General features: G+C 36.0%; 1 long non-coding RNA gene across 1 annotated transcript; it reads right to left on the reverse strand.

Moving 5' to 3' along the window:
- On the reverse strand, positions 1 to 21,536 carry LOC123615283 (uncharacterized). The gene is made up of 5 exons (XR_006722880.2): positions 20,264 to 21,536; positions 17,769 to 17,856; positions 4,443 to 4,555; positions 2,803 to 3,071; positions 1 to 133 (listed from the first exon to the last, which is right to left on the reverse strand). It is a non-coding gene; the product is annotated as an uncharacterized LOC123615283 (long non-coding RNA).
- Between the last annotated feature and the right edge of the window lie 1,451 nt (positions 21,537 to 22,987).

A 22,987-nucleotide genomic window follows, 5' to 3' on the forward strand; every position in this document is an offset into this window, starting at 1 on the left:
GACGGGCTGTTGGAGAGGCCGAAGCTCGCGCAGCTCCAAGGGCAGAAGCGGCATCCGGGTCCAAGGGTATGAAGGGCGGACTGGGGCATCTTCCCGCCTCCCTCCTCGCGGGTAGGGCAGCTCCTGGCTACACCTGTGGAGACACACGTTCTGCTTCCATAAAGTCTGCAGAAATAGATCCTACCCATAAATAAAAACCACTCGAGATAGGGAGAACTGATTTTTTTCTAGGCACTCATTGGAAAAGGATTTTTTAATTTGCAGATATGCCAAAGAAATGTGTTTACCATGGGGGGAAAAGTACCATAAAGCTGCTTAAATTAAGCTCTCACAAGATCACAAACCATGGACAGTTCAATTTTATATGGGGCAAAAGGGAAGACTATTTTCAGGCAGGAAAATGAAAAATGAAATAATCCTTTAGGTTTCAAAAAATATGGAAGAGGAAAGGGATAAATTTGGGAGTTTGACATTTGCAAATGTTAATCACTATATATAAAAATAGATTAAAGAAACAAATTTCTTCTGTATAGCACAGGGAACTATATTCAATATCTTGTAGTAACTTTTAATGAAAAAGACTATGAAAATGAATATATGTATATATGTGCATGACTGGGACTTTATGCTGTACACCAGAAATTGACAGATTGTAACTGACTATACTTAAATTAAAAAAATGGACGATATCAATGTACAGTGCTTCCTATTTTCCTGTAGCTATTGAAAACCTGTCTTTTCTGAGAATGTTCTTGGGGGAGGAGTGGTGTAAAATTGGAAACTTTCTGAGGTATAGCTTAGGCTATTGAAGTGGGCCGGAATATTATTACTCTTGCTGTTGATTTTCATCTCTTAACTCATTCATAAACTCATCAGTTCATGCACTGTGTAAAAATGCAGCTGGCTCATTCATATTACTGAATCTTTATATTTAGACATTGAAAGTTTAAAACTGATGGATGACTGCAATTAAAAGTCCCCAAATGTAAATCGTTATCATTCTAAAAATACAGTACATGCATTTGCAATTGGGTCCCTTAACATTATTCCAGAACTTTCTTACCCTGTGTGGAATCATTTTATATTTCTGGACACTAGCAACATTAGTAATATGACTTAAGGAAAAGCAAAACATGTAGGAATTGAAGACCTGGTCTGAATCTTGACCTGGCTCCCAAGTAGCTATTGACAGCTTTCACCTGTGGAACCCAACCTCCACATTCTTAATAATGCTAAAGATGCTGACCTGCCCACCTCACAGGGGCAAAATTGATAATAGATGTAGAATTGAAAACTCCTTTGCAAATATGAGTTACTACAATCATATATGCTTAGAAGTGTATGAGAACACTTATCACTAAGTGCCACAGGTGATTAAACTACTCTAAATATTTAAGAGTACCTAAGGGGCAATTGAATTGTCCTTCTGGGCTTTGAACAAACAGAACAGATCCTCAGGGAAGGATGCCCAGTTCACTTCATGATCCTAGATCCCATGGGAAAATATGTAAAGCACATGTCATGAATTCAGAGAAGAAACACAAATATTTCAAACAAATATGAAAACTTAGAAAATGCAAGGCATGAATCATTGAAATAAAACAAAAAAATGTTGAAGAGAGTGAAGTGCACTTTCATATACAACTGAAACAAGAATTTTAATTTTTAATTAGAAAATTAGCTTCCATTACACTATACCAGGAAAGAAAGTATTAAAAGAAATACCTAAGACAAAGCAGGTTGTCATTTTCTAACTATTGGCATTCATTTCTAAAAGTTGGCATCCATATTTGGAGAATCGAATAAAACTAACTTTTAAGCACTAGCTGTGGAATTGTAAATTGGCACAATCTTTCTGAAAAGTTTTTGAGAATAGATATCAAGAACGTTTCAAATATTCAAAGCCTTTAAGCCAATAATTTTACTTCTACAATCTATTCTAAGAAAGTCAGATGCCAACAAAGTTGTTGATTACAGTGCTATTTATCAAAGCCAAAAAAAAAAAAAAAAGAAACAGCCATCAAATGTCTAAAAGAGGAGTGATTAACTACATTATGATATATCCATACAATGAATAACTTGTAGTTCTTAAAATATTTTGAAGGAAGTTTAATTACTCAGGAAAATGCTTACAAAATAGTATTAAAATTAAAAAGTGATGATACAAATCTGTACATACAGTATGCCTCTCTCTTTCTCTCTCTCTCTCTACATATATATATATATCTCCCTATTTGTGTATGCCTGTGCATGTGTATGTATGTGTATATGAGAGAAAGGCTAAAGGAAATAAACAAAAAGTGTGAATAGTAATGTTGAATATCTAGGTTTTGGAATAATGGGTAAGTTTTACCTTCTTTGTACTTTACAGTAATTTTGAAATTTTCTACAGTGATTGTATCATGTGGCAAACTAAAGGCTGAAAATAATTAAAATTGTGAATATAACTGTATCTCAACTGTGGAAGAATACATATAAGAAAGCACACACATCTATATATCTATATAGAGAGACTGAGAAGAGAGTTGATTAAAATTAAGCAGAAACTTTAGTGATATGTCTTTATATTGCCTGGATGATCTTGGGCAAGTCACGTAATCTCAGTAAGTCAGTTTCAATCTCTGTAAACAATAATACTTCTGTATTTCTTGGTTAGAGATTTTTTTTGGTGGTAAGTTGGAGAAATCAAAGCTGGTAACTTTATGAAAAACAATGTTGTTGCAAGGGTATAGGAATCTCACAAATTCAGAGAAAGATCTAAAGAACTCCGCATGGGAAAGGGCAGGTCCCAGAGCAGCTCACCAGATCTAGGGAGCAACAACTATGGGAAGTCTTTTCAGGAGAGCACCACCCAGATGAATATGATAAAATGGTTGCAAGTTTTTCCGAGTCATTTTGTTCAAGATTCATGTTCCAGGAAGGGCATCTGATTGGTCAGTCATGGGCTATGTGTCCAACCCTTTGTCAGAAGAGGATAAAACACCTGGACTGCGTGCCCCACCAGGACTGCAGACCCAAGTCGAAATTATGGGGCAGTTGCCACATGCAGATGGAGTAGGGGAGATGGATGCCTGCAGACAAAAACAAAAACAGCAGTTCTGGTCACATAATCTCACATGGTTGCGGTGAAGACCAAATGCATATAAAATGCCTAACAGAAATCCTAGCTCATAATAGTTGCTCAATCTATTTTAGCTATTATTTACACTGTATGTATGTCTTAAGGTGTGTGTCTGTATGTGTCTGCCCTCATTTAAAAAAAAACAAAGATGATATATTAAAATATTGGTAGAGGTTATTCACAGTGGTTATTATTAATTTTTTATCTTCCTATTTTACCAAAATGAACTAGTATTACCTTTTTAAAATAAAACAAAAAAATTTTAAGAGAAAGACAAGTCAAGATAAGATTTTAAGCTCTGAACTGGCCTGTAAGTAGATTTGTGATAAAAGGAGAGAATCCCTGATTTGGTACCTTAAAAAGAACTGTAGTAGGCTTTACTTGCAAAGAGGAAATCTGTGCCTTGCACATACAAGTAACAGAGTGAAAAAATGGAGAAGTCTAAGGTCTTACCTGCTGATATCTAGATACCTGGCATGGCTGAGGGTGGACACTAGCTAGAAGAGAACCCTGGTCTGGACAGGCACAGATCTAGACATTTAGAAAGAGCTGCCATTCTAGCAGAGCGACCATGTCAGCAGCAAACAGTCTGGCGGAGCTCACCAGCAACACATTCATTCCTGAAGCAAAGTTTTGGGCCCCCACACAGAGGATCTGCATCCGATCAGCATCAAGATCCACAGTCAGTTAAGTGCAACAAGAGACACTTCTAGATTGTGACAGTTTTCAGAATCTGGGAGCTTTGGAATAAGAATGTCCAAGCAAAGGGGACTTACAAGCCCTAGGCAGAGCCCGAGGGAACAGAGATGATGACAAAAATCGACATTTTTAAAATGGCTTCTAGTTCTTAGGCCTGTGATCACAGTTGGTGCAAGTGCCTAGCTCTATTAAATACTGTACTGGGTTTAGGGAAGCAAGACTAATCCCAAACACTAACGGTGGGTGAGCTTTAGCTTTCTGATAAAGAGACAGTCTTGGACATAATTGACTTGGGCACACAGAGGGTCTGAACTTTCGGGTGATGGGGTTAGGATAGACTTCATCCCCGGGTATTTTCAGCCCTGGTGACTACTGAGGTAGAGAGTGGACAAAGGGGATCAAGGATGTGACTACCCCCACTGTGTATAGAAGGGAATACTTCACACTGGCCAGGAACTGATTCTTGTTATGAAATTAATACTCATTTGGAGACTGTACATGACACTGAGAATTTTGCTCCTGGGGCTTTTATAGACTTTAGTTGAATAACTTTTATATCACTTAATGAAACTGCCTTTTAATACATTTTAGTTCCGTGCTTACAAGTGATGTTATCACTAACCTGTTGAGCTGTCCATGGAGAAGTTCAAGCCAAGTTCAAGTTCGAATCAAGGGTGAAGGCATCTCTGTCACTGATGTTTGTACATCTTCAATGCAAGGGACTTTAAATTTACACTGTAAGAAAAAAAAACTGCTGGAAGTAGACTCTGAGATGGAGATTAGCACGCAGGCAGTTTGTTAAGAAATGCTCTTGGGAATAACAGCCGTAGAAGGGAAGGAAAGGAAGCAGAAGTGTGCAGAGGGAAAAAGCCGGCTGTGGTTCAGTCCTAGTGAAAGTCCCTACCAACCCCCGGGGACTGGCCCTTCCAAGCTGCCCAAATTTGGATGAAGGGTCTTGGTCTTTATGCCTCCATGTTGATGAGTTCTTGGATGCGGGCTGTCTTGGAAAGGACATGACAGCCAAGGGAGTTCACAAAGACTGATGGCTGATGGCTGTCTGCCAACAGCACTCCCACATGTTGGGATCTGGGCATCACATCACAGTATCCTCTAAGCAGCAGTAATGCCCACATCATTTTGGGTGGAGATGGGGGTGGCATCACTCAGAATGGTAAAGTGTGGTTTCAGAAAAAGCATGGATAGATAATGCTGCAAACTGGGTCAATAGAATCATAACCACAAACTTAAAATGGTCACAGAGTAAGAATGTTAGCATCCTTGGCTCTTGCATTGAGAAGGTGCCAAAATGGAAAAGGAGTTGTAGTTCCACACTGTTATAATTTCACATAGGAGCTTGGTGTCAAATAACTAGACAAACGCTGCCTCGGAGGAATTATGACTGGGGTTCCTGGGGGAACAAAAGCTACAAAAGATTAACCACAATGCACGTGATGTTATCAATAGTCTTTTAAACTGATGGGAAGGAATGTTTAGTTTGTCATTTATTGAGTGAAAATAAATATAACCATTTCATTTATTAAGCATAATTTAAACTCACCCCAAAGTGCTAAGTCAAATAAAACTGGACATAATTATTTTATATTATCCTAAGGAACTGAGATGAGAAAGAAACTTTAACAGCAAGATATGTTTTCAAAAACAAAATTTTCCAAAACCTAAAAACAACAGGTAACCAAAATAAACATTTAGTAAAATGTACTGATAATGTAACCAGCCTAAAGTATCACTTAAACATATAAATCCCCCCTGTAATTTCTGTCTCAGTTTCTCTAAGGGAATCACAAGACATGTCATCATTTTACGCTCTGTTAAAAGAGATGATCCTTATTCCTCATTCTGCTGGTGACCTGTTTCTTCCATACAAAAATCCTTCTAATCCACGTAAGCAGATTTTTAAAATAAAATCTAAACACAGACACATAGTGGCTAATCACTTAATCCACAGATGTTTGTCTCTAAAAAGCAAGCAAAATCTAACTTTACAGTTTAACTACCCATGGTACCTCCTGTTGTTTTCAACGATATTGATAATTAATATTTTAAAATGAGAAGTTCTTTAATTTACATTATAAAAATGGAAAATGAATACGATCACATTCACAAGACAAGGTTCATAGAAATAATAATAAGAGTGTGATTTCCAAGAATGACATGGATCACTGTGTTAGGAATACTGTTTATATTTTATTATAGCTTGAGAAAATTATCTTTGAAACCATCATGGCTAAACATAGCATTCTGAAACTTCCACGTGTTTACCAATTGAAAATACATTAAAGTGATTTTTGCCTGAGGAAATGTAATATGTTGCTCATTCTCCACGTGTTAGATAATATAACTTAAAATATAATGCATCTTAAAATACCAAAATGCTAAAAGAAATTTATCGGATCATTTAAGGACAGAAGAAGGCGGGGTGGGGGGGTGCTATCTAACTATGAGCAATAACAAGTTGGGCTGTACAAACAAAAGAAATGCTAGGAAAGACCTGTGGCAGATCCTGAGGCTATAAAGAACTACAACAACAATACTACTAACAGCTACAATGTATAGCGTGGGTGCCTTGCACTATTCTAAGTGCTTCATCTTGGCTAATTTGCGTGTCCTCAACAATCTGACAAGATAGATAACACTTTTAATTTTTATTTTACAGATGAAGAAACTGATCATATAACAAATAAATCGCATACTTTAGAACATTTCTTTCCAGGTGTGAAGAGGAGAATTCTCCTAGGGGAGATCAGAACTAATTTTTTTAAGCCTCATTGACATATAATTGATATACAAAAATTTGTGCACATCGAATACATACATACTGATGAGTTTGGACACCGGTGTATACTCATGACACCATCAAAGAAACCAAGATTCTAAACATAGCTACCACCTCCAAAAATTTCCTTGTGTTCTTGTGTGTGTGTTTGTGTGTGTGTGTGTGTCCGTGTGTTTTGTGGTAAGAACTGATTTTTTAAAATATAACCATTGCAAAATAAAATATAGCATGTACAGTTCTTCAGTCATTATTGTTTCTGTATTTTCCTTTGCTGCTGAAATATTTCCTCAGGCAGTCAAGATTCTTTTTGTTCAACGCTGTGAGGCAAGTGAAGCCATCGTGTCTCTGTGAGTGAAATGAATTGTTGCTGACTGGAGAATCTGCTGACTGGAGGCGAGTGACTACAAGAGATGACTGAGAGACCTTGAATGGATTGAGCTTTGTACATTTTTTGTTTGAAAACAAGTTTGACCTACTATATCGAATACAGTTTTTCCTATAAACGTCATATGATTTTTCCGAAGGATAATTAAGCAGTTATTTGGATTAAATAACTGGTCTACTCTTTTTTTTTTCTGAGTCATTTATTTCTTATAAATAAGGACATCATCTGTATGAGCACAATACTACCAAAAAATAAGGAAATTAACATTGATACATCTAATTCTCAGACCTCAGTCAAGTTTTGCCTCAATAATGTCCTTGAACTAATTAGGATCTGGATTAATATTACACGTTGAGTAGTTGTCATGTCTCTGGTCTCCTAACTGGCCTACTCTTGAGTGTTTTTTAATGTTCAAATTTTTTTTTAGCTTATAGTTGTCATATTCATTCTCTCTCTCTCCTGTCCATAAATATATATATATTTCAATAGTAACCAAAATAATTAACCTTTACCCTTAAATAATTCAGCATAAATCTTCTAAGAATAAGGACATTCTCTTACATAACCACATATAATTATCACACTTGGGAAACTTAACACTGGTACAATATTATTATTTAATAAGCAATTCTTCTTTAAATGCACCTAATTGTCCCCAATTATTTTCCCTCTTCTGGCATCCAAAAATCCAGGAATCAACGATCATGCATTGTGTTTACTGCCATGTTGCTTTAGTCTCCTCTCATCTAGGTCAGTCCTCCGGCCTGTGTGTATGTGTGTGTGATATTTCACGAGAGCAACATTTTTGAATAATCGAGTCCAGAAAGATTTATCAGATTGTTTTCTCATGATCAGATTGGTTTAACCATTTTTAGTAGAGCTTATGTTGTGAGCTCAGTGCATCACATTGGCAGGAACATGACACTGGACTGTCCATTTATGGGAGATGTTAAATTTTATCATTTGGTTAGGAGAGTGATGGCCAGATTTCTCCGTTTTAAAGATATTTTCCATTATAATTACTAAATAATTTGAGACTCTGTAAATATGTGGTTCCTTGAAAGTTTGTCACCAAATGCTTTTAGCATCCATTGTTAATTATTGCCTGAATTAATAATAATTAATTAATAATAATTACACATGGTGATCACAAAATGGTGGTTTTCTTCTTCCATTATTCCTTTTACATCTGTTAGCTAACATTATTCTGTTTTTTTAAAAAAGGTTTTTCCTCTTCTCTCCACACCCACCTTTAACTTTTAAAGTATAAATATAGACTCATAAGTGTATTTTTATTCAATATGATACAATCAATTCTTGTTACCATTTTTTAAATAATCAAGGTGTCCCCAGTTGAACCCGTGGGGACCCTGTCAAGTTGGGTTGTGTGTCCTTTCTGCACTTTTGCTATTTTTTCAGCACTTCCAGATACAAGACGTTGATGTTCCAGGTTCCCTTTGTACGTTCCTGCCCCTATCCTGGAACCAGCCATTTCTCAAAGAAGCCCTGCTCCATTTTATGGGGAATTCTGGTTAGTAAGGCTGAATTTCTGTGACCAAAGCAGGTTACATTTCTTAATTATAATTTCATCCCTTGGACATTGGATTTTAGTCCTGTGTTAAAATAATAACACTCCAGTAAAAACCAAAATATTGAACCTAATAGCCATTTACACTTCAGGTGATAATGTTTATTAGCCCATTTATTTTATGAGGGATTGGAAGAAGAGAGAATGAGGACACTGGATAATGTGAAGGGAGGGTTGGCGACAGTGGAGAATTGAGAGGGGCCTATAGATGGAAAGAAAGTCAACATTAATTTCTTCTATTCCAGGCACCACCACATACACAATTCAGATTAATCCTTGCAACTATCCTTATTTTTGCAAATGAGGAAACAACTTGTTCAAAGTTGCACTGTGGATGGCAGAGAGCCCAGAACTAAAACTTCTTTTTTGACACAAAAAGCCTCATCTACTACCCCATGCTGTTCCCCAGACTAAGCAAGGAGGTCTGTGGGCTGAGAAGACAAGCTTTGAGAAGAGCGAACTATGGTCATGCTGCGTTCCCAGTTTTACTTGAAGTTGTTCACTGTGACTCGTAGGCACAGCCACCCTCACAAATACTGTCCTTCAGTTGAGAATAAGGTTCAAATGTTTCTCTCTACTGCTCAGGAAGTCTGTGGGAAACAATTCTATTTCATTTGCTTTCAGTGTTGATTCAAAAGGAACAGATAGGCATCTCAAACTGAATGCTGTCTCAGTCGGATATTCATTACAAGTACTGCCTGTTGCCAGAAGTTGGTGCTAGTGGTGGGAAAGCTTGTTGCAGGCTTGTCAGAGATAACTAAGGCAAGCTGCCTGAAAATCAATGCTGGGTACAAAGCCCAGAAGAACATGCTTTTCTCCCCTTCTTATTATTACCTTGGTCAAGTTCCTGAACTCTCTTGGGTCTCAGTTTTCTTATTGTTGATGGGGATTATAGTAGCTTGCCTGCCTGAAGAAAGGAGGCAGGCTATTTAGGACATCAACAACCACATATTAAGTATCTCCTATAGATAGGACATTTCCTTTGACACTGAAAATGTGGAGAAATATAAGGCAGAGAGTGTTCTTCCTTACTACACTTGCCATCTAACTGGGGATGCTGGGCTTGTGTAAGAAAAAGGCAAATAAATAACACAGAGACATATTTGCAACACACCATGTAAGTGGCAAAGATAAGAGAAAGGATTAATCACCAGGAACATTATAAGCTTCCCAATTTAGGATAATATTAAAATACAAATTTCTCTTTTTTTCTACCAATGTTCTAGAAATGAAAATAAGAAACAAGGACAGAGTGAACAAAGGAACAATGGAATGAATGAGAAGGAAAGGTAAAAAACATAGGAGAAGCAGTAAAGGTAAACAGATATGAAATAAACATAAGTAAATAAAAAGTCAATATTAATGTATTTTTACTTTGTAACTCCTTGTTTTTCCTACCTGACTTAAAGAAAACTGCAAAAATAATAATTTTAAGTCTATGGTTGATGGGTACACCTGTATAAAAATAATTTATGACAATAACAACACAAAGGGAAAGATGGAATCGTACAGGAGCAAACATTTTTTACTTAATTATTGCTAAGTTGATACTAATTCAAACCAGATTGCTAAAAATTAAAATGTTAATTGTAATCTCCAGGGCAACCTCTAAGAAAATAACTTAAAAATGTATAGGAAAATAATGAGCAAGGAATCAAAATGGTATACTAGAAAATACATATTTAACACAAAAGGAGGAAGTAATCAAAGAATTAAGAAACAAGAAAAATATAAGACAACAGAGAATATATACAAAATAGAGTATTCCTTAACTACATTAAATGTAAATGAAATTAAAACTCCAATCAAAAGGCAAAAAAATGGCAGAATGGATTAAAAACCATGATCCAACCATATGCAGTCTATAGGAGACTCTCTTTAGATTCAAAGATAAGCTAGTCTGAAAATTAAGGGATGTGAAAAAAAGATTCCATGCAAACAGTAACCAAAAAACCGCTGGATTGGCTATAGTAATACCCGACAAAACAGAGTTTAAGAAAAAATGTTATAACAGACAAAGAAGGCATTACATAAATGGATCAATCCATCAAGAAGATACATAAAGTATAAACACACAGAGCCCCAAAATATGTGAAGCAAAAACTGACAAAGGGAAGAACAGATGGTTCAACAATAATAGTAGGACACTTATATACAGCATTTTCAATAATGGGTAGAACAACTAGACAGAAGATCAACAGCAAAATAGAAGCCTTGAACAACATTATGAGCCAGCTAGATCTAAGAGACATATAAGGAACATTGAACCCAACAAAAGCAGAATACACATTCTTCTCAAATGCGCATGGAACATTCTCTGCAAAAGACCATATATTAGGCCACAAACTAAATCTCAATATATTTTGAAAGACTGACACCATACAAACTATCCTCTCTGACCACAGTGGAATAAAATGAGAAATCACTGTAAAAGTCTTAGAAGAAAACATAGAAGAAACGCTCGTGACATTGGGTTTGACAATGATTCTTGCATTGCATCAGACACCAAAAACACAAGCAACAAAAGCAAAATTACACAAGCAATCAAACTAAAAAGCTCCTGCACAGCAAAGGAAACAATTTAACAACAGAGTTAAAAGACAAACGATAGAGTGGGAAAAATATTTTAAAACCATGTATCTGATAAGGGATTAGTGTCCAAAATATACGAGGAACTCCTACAACTCAACAGCAGAAAAACAAATAACTTGACTAAAAAATGGGCAAAGAAAGTGAACTGACACACAAATGGCCAATAGGTATATGAAAACATGCTCAGCATCACTAATCATCAGAGAAATACAAATCAAAACCACAATGAGATACCACCTAACACCTGATACCTGTTAGGATAGTATATCCTATATACAATGTGTGTATATATATAGTACAATGTATATATACATTACATACATATACATTATATATGTACAACATATACACTATATAACATAGAGTGTATATGTATGTATGCGTATACACACACATACACACACAATGTTGGTGTTGGTGAGGATGTGGAGAAATTAGAACTCATACAATTTTGGTACATGTAAAATTTAAAATAGTGCAGCCTTTATGGAAAATAGTATAAAGATTCCTCAAAAAAATTAAAATTAGAATTACCATATGATCCAGAAATCCCACTTGGTGTACATATTGAAAAGTATTGAAATCAGAATCACAATGACATACATATACTCCCATGTTCACTGCAGCATTATTCATAATAAATAACATATAGAAACAACCTAAATGTCTATCAGAAGATGAGTGAATAAAATGTGGTGTATACATACAATGGATTACTGTTCAGTCTTAAAAAAAATGGAAATTCTTCTATCTGTGACAGTATGGATAAACCTGGAGGGTATTATGCTAGGTGAAATAAGCCAGTCACAGAATGATAAATACTGATTGATTTCCCTTACAGGAGGTATCTTAAATGGTCAATCTCTTAGAAACAGAGAATAGAATGGTGATTGTCAGGGGCTGGAGGGAGGGGGAAATGGGGTGTTGCTGTTCAATAGGTATAAAGTTCCAGTTATGCAATATGATTAAGTTCTAGAAACCTGCTGTACAACACTCTGTCTATAATTAACATATGACATTACAGTACTGTGCTCTTGAAGTTTGTTAACAGAGTAGATCTCATATTTATTGTTCTATGACACATAAAAAAATCCTTTTTAAAGAAAGAAAGAAGGAAGGAAGGTGGGAAGGAAGGAAGAAAACAGGAGAAATGGCAAATTCACAAATATGTGGAAATTAACCAACATACTCTTAAACAACCAATGGGTCAAAGAAAAAAATCACAAGAAATTAGAAGGTACTGTGAGATGAGTTAAAAAGAAAATTACACACCAAAACTTAATGGGATGCAGTTAAAGCAGTGGTTGGAGGGGAATTTATAGTTCTACATACCTATATTAAAAAAAAATCTTAATAACCTAATTTTACTAAGAAAGTAGCAAAGGAAAGAGAAAACTAAATCCAAAGCAAGCAGAAGAGAAATAGTGCAGGTCTGAGTAGAGATCAGTGAAACAGAAAATAGAAAAATGACAGAATAAACGAAATAAAAGTTGGTTCTTTAAAAAAAAATCAACAAAATGGCCAAGCCTTTAGTTCTACTAGGCAAGAAAAAAAGATTCAAATTACTAAAATTTAAAAAAATGAAATGGAAATTTACTACTGACTTTATAGAAATAAATATGGTTATAAAAGAATACTGTAAATGTTTGTAATACCAACAAATTAGATAATCTAGATGAAATGAACAAGTTACTCAAAACGCACAAGCTACACACTCACAAACTACCAAAACTGAATCAAGAAGGAATAGAAAATCTGAATAGACCTAAAAACAAGGAGAATGAATCAATAAACAAAGCATCCAAAAAAGAAAAATGCAGGACTGGATGGCTTCACTGGCAGAGTCTACCAAATCTTTTAATAATATCAATCCTTCTCAAATTCACCCAAAAAATAGAAAAGGAAGGAACACCTCCTAACTCATTCAATGAGGCCAGCATTACTCTAATATCAAAACCAAACAGAGACATCACAAGAAAAGAAAACTATAGGTCAATACACCTATGAATATATTTGCAAAAATCCTCGACAAAATATTAGCAAACTAAATCCAGCATCGTATTAAAAGGATTACACCTCATGACCAGGTGGGATTCTTATCCCAGGAGTGCAAGAGTGGTTCAACATATAGAAAGGAATCAATCTATTACACCATATTAACAGAAGGAAAGTAAAAATTCACACAGTCATCTCAATTGATGCAGAAAAGAAATAGACAAAAATTCAAATTCAACAATCTTTCATGATAAAATTACTCAGAAAACTAGGAATAGAAGGCAACTGCTCAATATGGTAAGGCCATGAAAGAAAATCCCACTCAATGTGAAAGAATGAAAGATCCCCACCCCGACTCCCCTACCCCTGCCAAGATCAGAAATAAGACAAGAATGTCTGCTCTTGTCACTTCTATTCGACATTGTACTGGAAGGCAGGGCAACAAGCCCAGAAAAAAGAAGTAAAAGGCATCTGAATTGAAAAGGAACAGGCAAACCTACCTCCATTCACAGATGACATAAAATACATATATATCACAGAGCTAATAAAGGAATTCAGCAAAGTTGCAGGAAGTAAGATCAACATGTAAAAATCTTATAATAGTATTTTTATACACCAATGATGAGCAATCTGAAAAAAAAAGACTAAAACAGTTCAATTTAAAATAGCATCAAAATGAATAAAATACTTAGTAATAAATTTATCCAAGGAGGTGTAAGACTTGTACACTGAATGTGAAAAACATTTTTGAAAGAATTACAGAAGACTTTAATAAATGGAAAGATATTCCATATTCATAATTTGGAAGACTTAATATTGATAAGAGGCAATATTCTTCAAATTGATCTATAGATTCAATTCAATCTCTATCAAATTCTGTCTTTTTGAAGACTAGACAAGCTGATTATAAAATTCATCTGTAATTGCAAGGGATACCAATATCCAAAATACTGAAAAAGAAGAACAAAATTCTTCATACTTCTCTATTTAAAAACTTACTACAAAGCTACCATAACCAAAATACTGTGGTGCTACCATAAGGATAGATGTATAGATCAATGGAATATAATTCACAGTCCAGAAATAAACCCAGCCACGTGTGGTTATTTGATTTTTGATAAGGTACCAGGACCATTCAATGAGGGAAAGAATAATCTTTTCAACAAATGGTGCTGGGACAACTGAATATCCACAAAAGAATGAATTCGGATCTCTACCTCACAGCATATAAAAAATCAATTCAAAATGAATCAAAGACCTAAATGGAACAGCTAAAACTGTACAACTCTTGGAAGGAAACATAGGTATAAATCTTGATGACCTTGGATTAGGCAATGGTTTCTTAAATATAATATCAAAAACACAAGCAACATAAGAAGAAATAGATAACTCAGACATTAGAGAAATTAAAAAAAAATACTTTTGTTCATCAAAGGACATTATCTGTTAAATAAAGACAATTACAGAATGGGAGAAAATATTTGCATATCATCTATCTGTTAAGAGACTTGTATCCATAATGTATAAATAACTTACAATTCAACAACAAAAAGATCAAACAATCCAATTTAAAAATGGGCAAAGTATCTGAAAAGGCTTTCTCCAAAGAAGATATTTTAATGGAAGATATTTCATATAAAGATGCTCAAAATCATCAGTCACTAGGGAAATAGAAATGAAAACCACAAGATACCACTTTCACCTCCACTGGGATGGCTACAGGCAAAAACAAAACAAAACAAAACAGAAAATAACAAGTGTTGGTGATGTATGGAGAAATTAAAACCCTTATACATTGCTGGTAATAATGTAAAATGGTGCATCCACAGTGGAAATACAGCTTGGTAGTTCCTCAAAAAGTTAAATATTGAATTAGCATATGACCTCGCAATCCCACTCCTAGGTATATACCCGGAAGAATTGAAGACAAGTGTTTAAAGAAAAACTTGTATGCAAATGTTCATAGCAATAGTATTCACAATAGCCAAAAGGTAGAATCAACCCAGTGTCCACCAGCAGATGAATCGACAACCAAACATGGTATTTTGCGTATGATGGGATTCAGCTAGATGAAGGAAGGAAGTACTGATTCATGCTAATACTTGGGTGAACCTTGGAAACGTTATGCTAAGTGAAAGAAGCCACAGGTATCGTATGACTGTATTTACATGAAATGCCCAGAACAGACAAATCCACAGGGACAGGAGGCAGATTCGTCATTGCTAGGTGCTAGAGGGGGAGGGGAATGGCCAATGACTGGTCAATGGGCACAGCATTTCTTTGGAGGAGGATGAAGGTAATCTGAGATTAGATAATGGTTATGCTTGTAAAACATTGTGTAAACACTATTGAATTGTACAATTTAAAATGATGGAAAGGGTGACTCACAGACATAGGGAACAAATTTATGGTTACTAAAGGGGAAAGGGAGTGGGGAGGGAAGAATTAGGAGTTTGGGATTTGCAGATACAAACTACTATATATATAAAACAGATAAACAGCAAGGTCCTAATGTATAGCACAGGGAACTATATTCAATATTTTGTAATAAACTATGATAAAAAAAATAGGAAAAAGACTGTGTGTGTGTGTGTGTGTATATATATACATACATACATATATATATATATATATATATATATAGTACATGTGCACCAGAAACTAACAACATTATAAATCAACTATACTTCAATAAGAAACAGAAAAATAAAATGATGGAAATGCTGCATTTTATGTTCTGTGAATTTTACCTCAATTTAAAAAATACAAGAGGAGAGAGAAAGCACTTAATTATTCTTACTTTATGCCCAACCTTATCCTAAGCACTTTCCATCTGTTTTATCATCAATCCAAGTGAACCATAAACCCACTGGTCCATAAATAGGTCATTTCTTAACTGCAGAGAACTTCCAAAGCACAGTTACAACTTTAGAATTTGCTCTGATTCTACCTCTTCTGTGAAACATTCCTTTAACTCTCCTGAGACAAAAAAAAAAAAAAAAAAAAGACAGACAGACAGACAGACACTGGCTACATTTTATGTAGTGCTTCTCTACCTTTCTCCAGCTTCTAATATTTGCATGTGTTATGCTTTGGCTTTACTTTTACATTTGCTTTCTTTTACAGCGTGTCATGTTTGTTGCCTAGCTTATGAGCTCCTCAAGATCAGGCCCAGTCCTTTGTGTTCACAGTCCTGCACTTAGTCCATAGTACATGCTCAATGAAGATTCTCCCTGGCCAGCTGGAAACACATATTTGGCTCCTGTAAATATACTACATTAAAGGCTCCTAAAATAGCCCTGTCTGTTTGACTTGCCTGTGCAACACTCAGCATCCATTTCCCAGAACGAAACTAGGTCACATCTGGGACGCATGAACAGTTTTTAAGAAAAGTTCCATCTGAAACTCAAAACTCTTAAGTGTATATCAAATATAATCAAGCTGATCATGCCAAAAAACTGTACAGGATTAAAACTTCACTTCATCATTTTTGGTCTTTGCTCTTTTACTTCATTTAATCAGTTTTATAGCAACAGAATGACTTGCACATGTTGAAAATCAAAACAGGATGAAAACGGTGAAAAGAAAAGCTAGACGGTTCACTTCATGCGTCTTTTTTCTTTGTGAGTTCTCGCCTACGTTGTGGTTATTTTGTGCAAGGTCTGTCTGGTTACTGGGGACAACTTGTGCACAAAGGATCTAAGACATCTCTGCCCTCCTGTAAAAGTGTGCGTCAACAGAGAGGAAAAAATAGATCTCTATCAGTAAAGAGGATGAGATGCCCTCCTGACTGCAGTAATGTGTCAGATACTTCAGTAAAAGAAGCACTTGGAATTATCTGCCTTTAGTGGTTTCTAAGGACGACAGCAGAATTTGCTGGGTCCCCATGAACCTTTTTTTTGTCTGGGCTGGAGTACACTTCATGGATACTTGTTACTTTCTGTATTGCTTATTATTCTTAAAGTTGTTTTTTTTTTTTGAGAAAAGGAGGCAAAATACATCCTTTCTGATAGCACATCCTTTGAAAACTGTAAATCATTCCAAAATAGCAAGGCAGGTGAGCACGCTAGTCATTCCATTAATTATATTATGCCCATTCACCTCCACCCTACCCACAGGTACCTAAAATGGCACAAAGCAAAATCACATACTTGCTCTTGGCTGCACCATTTCTCTTTGGATTTGTTGAAACCTGGCACAATACTTTACGTCTGCCAGCACTTTGTTGTTGTTCAGGCTACATGGGCTGATTAATACTGATTCTCCCTCTTTCTTCTGTTGACATTCCACTTTGGAGAAAGGAGGTCAACTGATGGAAAGGATCAGAGTCTTGTGTCTCAAATTCTGGCAAATTCTGTTCTCCTTTATCCTGTCTCATACCCCTTACTTCAGATCTATCAGCACTTACTGAATATCTGCTATAAATAGTGACCGGTTCTGTGCTTGGCCTGCAGTACGGGCTCAAAAATTGACTCTATTCCTGCCTCCCTTCCATTTGTTATTAAGATTCATGGTCTCCATCAGGGCCCTGGCCAGAAACAGAATATATGCTCACACTGGATTCTGGTGAGAATTGAATGAAGAGACTACTTACAGGAGTATGAATGGAGTTGGGGAAACCAAGAAATGACCCTGAGGTGCCCAGGGATAGCAACAACACGAAGCTGTGACTCTTCTTAGGCCTAAAAGAACAAGAGGAAGCATCAGTCTTGGAGCTGGGTGAGAGTCGGTGCTCCGGAAGGCAGCTGCCCAACAGGAGCTGTAGTTATTAAAGGACCAGCTACCATTCGACTCTTGGCACTGAAGAGGTGGGGAGAGGTTGTTGGCTCTCCTTGTTGGCTGAGCAGAACAGGGAGCCAGAGGGCAAAGGGAGCCTGGTGGTGCAGTCTGCAGGGCAGAGAAGTGAGCAAGATGGATCCAGGTGACCAAAGGGAAAATAAGGAGCATGCTCACGTCATAATTTAACTTCAGAACAATTCATGAAGTAGCATCTCTATCCAAATTTTACAAACGAAGACACTGAGGTAGCCAGGTTTAAATAACTTGCTGTAAATAACTTGCTGAAGGTTGCAAGGCTACTAAGTAGCAGAGCTAGGATTTAAATTCATGTCCTCTAGTTGCACTTCTGTTCTTTTACACCCAAATGTCTGCCTTACACTTTATTTGTATGACCTGCCTTATGTTTTCAACAATATGAATCATGTAAATGATTATTACTTGCATTTATAATTTGGCGATTAGCAAGTTCAGAGTCAGATGTTAAGTCCCCATTGCTAAGAGTGCACGATTTTGTGGCTTGCATTTCTCAATGGATTTATTGTACCTTTTTTTTTTACTTTATTAAAATTGAAGTATAGTCAGTTTACAATGCTGTGTCAATTTCTAGTGTACAACATAATGTTTCAGACATACATATACATGTATGTTTGTTTTCATATTCTTTTTCATTATAGGTTACTACAAGATATTGAGTATTGTTCCCTGTGCTATACAGAAGAAACTTATTATCTATTTTATAAATAGTAGTTAGTATCTGCAAATCTCAAATTCCCAATTTATCCCTTCTCATCCCCTTTTCCACCTGGTAACCATAAGTTTTTTTTTCTATGTTTGTGAATCTGCTTCTGTTTTGTAAATAAGATCATTTGTGTGGTGTTTTTTTAGGTTCCACACATAAGTGATATCACATGGTACTTTTCTTTCTCTTTCTGGCTTACTTCACTTCAAATGACAATCTCCAGGTCCATCCATATTGCTGCAAATGGCATTCTTTTATTCTTTTTTATGGCTGTATGATATTCCATTGTATAAATATACCACAACTTCTTTATCCAGTCATCTGTCAAAGGACATTTAGGTTGTTTCCATGTCTTGGCTATTGTATATAGTGCTGCTATGAACATTGGAAACAACCTAAATGTCCACCGACAGCACTATTTACCCAAATGTTTATTATACTTTTTGATCTTACTTTCCTTTTGCTCTGATTTCTTTATCTTCATATTACAGTATTTTTTCCATGTCTTTTTTTTTTCACGAGGTGAAGGATAAACAAGTAAATAAATGAGGAACTGTGTAACCTCAGGCCTGTGCTTAATCAGTCTTTCCCCTAATACAGAGCCATGACTATCACTTTTATAGGAGCTGCTAACCCTCACCTCCACCCTCAAACACATACATCCAAGCTCTTTACTTTAGAGTTGGCTTTACCATCATAGTCTTTTTCAACAAAGTACCCCCAGCAACCACTACCCATCAATTAGTATTGGCAGGGGAGTTGAGACCTATTTGCTATGCTTGGTGTAATATGACCATTACATTAACTGATAATACTACAGGATCTTTAATATGGAAATGCCCTAACGAGAGAGTGGCTTTTATGTTTAATGGCATCCTGAGAGCCTTTTACTTAAGCTCACTGTATGAGATGAGCATCGTTATAGTCTGACTGCTTCCCATACTTTAAGTACTTTAGTAAAAAGCAAGTTAAACAATATGGGAGTGTGTTCCCTCTCCAAATAATTAATTTTTCTTCTCCAGACTCAAATTCATGGCATTATCCCAAGGCTATCTCAATGGTCATTAAAAAAAAAAAAAAAAAGCGCTGTGCTATTTGTTTTTATCATCCTAGATAAAGGCCTATTTGGCTTTATTAATAAAGCTGCCAGATCACAATCGCATTATCTAACATCCTGAAGCAGCACTACAACACCATTCAGAAAAGAGTGCAATTCATTTAAGCAATTTGAGACTTGGATTTCATTCAAGACCATTTAGTGAAAGTTCCCAAAGGACTGTTACTAAGAAGCCTTGCACATGAGTTTGTAATGGCACTGGAACAGTATAACAATCAAAATATTACAGATAAGAGCAGTTTCTTAGAGTTCTGTACATTTTTGTAGGTTATAATGTGTTTCTCCTATATCATCCCATAACCACCGAACAAAGCTTTAACAAGTTTCATTTCAATACATGGATCTCTCTGTAGATACATAAACATATAAACAAAACAAAAGTTTGATTCTGTGGAGGATCTACCCAAACTCACTGATTGGCATCATTAATACGTTCTTTAATAAAATTACTCACCTTCTTCTCTTCTGCACGAATCTCGGGTACACTGGCCTGTGAGCTCCAGTCATGGGGAACGGCTATTCCTTTGCTCCAGCTGACAGTCTGAGTGCTTTCTCTTTCTCTCCCAAGTCCAGTTTATGAGATTTTGACATTAACACAGATGTGGCTATTTTTGCTTTGGATACATTCCCATTCCATGCTTTGATATTATTGAGAACTAAAGCTAAGAAAATACTCAGGATTCCGACCCCTTCCAATGGAGAATCTTCCTTGAAGCTGTTCTTTTCCACGTTCTTTCCACCCCTCCATTTGTTTCAAAGATGAACAATGAACGTGTTGATGATGCTTTCACATTTAAAAAACTGCTTTCCCATGTATCATCTCATTATATTTCCATAGCATCCTGTATAGTGGATATCATGGTTCACACTTCACCAATGCAGATATTAATGTTCTGAGGGGGGGGAGGGTACAAGTCAGTGGTAGAGTGCATGCTTATCATGCATGAGGTACTGGGTTCAACCCTCAGTACCTCCATTAAAGAAATAGATAGATAGATAGATAGATGATAGATAGATAAACAAACCTAATTACCTTCCCCTCCAAAAATTTTTAAAAGTAAATAAAACATCAGATATTAACGTTCTGGGTTTCAGAGCTAGGCCAGCTCTGGGAGGGTCACTTAATCCAGTGGCATCACAGTCATTGGCGTTCATCATTTATTACTGATTTTTAAAATATCTGTTTTTCATCTCTGTGTGTACAACAACTATACCAGGCGTTGGGAGTGATGCACAGATATACAGGATGCCTCAGAACACGTCCAAGACCCAGGAGTAATTTACAGGCTCCATAGTTCTTCCTACCTCCCAGTCTTCCCAAGTGTTGTTTTCTCTGCCTAGAAGATTCCCCCTAACTTTTCTTACTTCTTCTTCATTTCTCTAGACGCCAGTAATGGGCTAACAGGTCTGTGTTCACTGCTGTATCCCCATCACTAGTGCTTTGTACGCGGTAAATGCTCCATCAGTTGTTGGCTGATTGTTTGAACTTGGCATATCATCTTGTTGTCTCTTACTGTCCCTGTGGTAATTTCAGTTCCTTGCTGCCCTGTTGGAATTACAGCTCACATTTCTCCTGCTCTAGGAGTCCTGCTACCATTTCTGCTTCTGACTCTGAAATAAACTTCTGAAAAACAGGCGAGACAGAAGGTCTCAAAAGTCTTTTTCTGTGATAATTTGTCTTGAAACTTGGTCTGGGCCCACTGTCAGTCCAAAATAGGAAGACTCATTCAGAGACAACACTGGGAACTAAACACAAAGCCTGATAAAATTCACCAGTTTAATAAAAAAATGAACCACATTCTGACTTTTTTACTAGAAATAGCAGAATCATAAATTATATCCTGTTTGCAAATCCAGATTTTCAGCTGCATTAACTGTTAACACTAAGCATCAAGGACAAAGTTAGAATAAAATTACTGCTTCCAAAATGAGTAAAAGATAAATTGAAAAGATTTAACAGGAGGAAATAAGAAAACCAATATATGTATGTATATGCATGACTGGGACATTGTGCTGTATACCAGAGATTGACACATTGTAATTGACTGTACTTCAATTAAAAAAAGAAGACTTAACAGGAGGAAATATCATAACTCCATTATAATGTTCTGATGTTGTTACATAGATATAAGAAATACTATGTACATATTTAACTCTATGAAACTTTGTCATCATCATCATCATCATACTCTTCTACTCAAACATCTCTACATTTCTGGCATGAGCACCGGGGCTGGCACATAGTATGTTCTCAGCAAATGTTTTTGAAATAAATGAATACATACACCATGACTGATAGTTGGCAAGAACTTTACAGTGTACTAAGTGAACAGTTTGCCAGCCATGATTCCACTGGAACCTCAAAACAGCCCTGTGACTTGAATAGAGGAATGACTACCAACTCTTATCTTAAAAATGAAAAAAGAGCAACTCACAAGAATTCATTGGTTCATCTAAGTTCACACACAGCTAGTATGTGATAGAGCTGCCATTTCAAATCCAAGTCTTGTGACTCCAAGTCCTGATGCCCTTCTGGCTTGACTTTCAAACTTCATTTTATGTATAGTTTAAGGACTGACAAGTTCTTAACATATTAACCAGCACTCAATAGATTTCAAAAATATCAAAAGAAAATTGTTCTAATTTTTTAAATTAGAGACTCATTAGTCTAAATAAACATAGATTCCATTAAAACAAATTTAGAGCCTGCAAACAATTGAATACATTGTCTTAGGACTCACATGAGAGGAAATCATGGGGTGTGTGGAATAAAAGCGATCATGCTGTTAGTGAAATGTCAGCATCTCTTAGTCTGAAGGAGTGAGCAATTATCACAAGAGGGAAGGACAAATAAACCGTAATTAAGCTGTGGTTGTAATAGTGTTCTTCTGGGGATAATTATTTGCATTCCAGCCATACTACTCTACAGACGATACAGAGCCTGCTGTTTTCATTTTAATAGTTATATTCGATCCATGCGTTTTTAAATCTATGATTTCAACAAACAAGTCGTTTTCTTAAGACATTTTAAACGTAGTAAACCTGTAGTTTTTACATAAGGCGCTAGAAACATCTTTAAACAACCAATGCCTTGTTATTTAACAAAAACAACAGACCATTGTTAATCCATTTGGCTCAACAATCAATAAACATTAATAACTCTGCAGTAATTAGAGCT

This window comes from Camelus bactrianus, chromosome 13 (assembly GCF_048773025.1).
Source record: "Camelus bactrianus isolate YW-2024 breed Bactrian camel chromosome 13, ASM4877302v1, whole genome shotgun sequence".
In the NCBI taxonomy this organism is placed as follows: Eukaryota; Metazoa; Chordata; class Mammalia; order Artiodactyla; family Camelidae; genus Camelus; species Camelus bactrianus.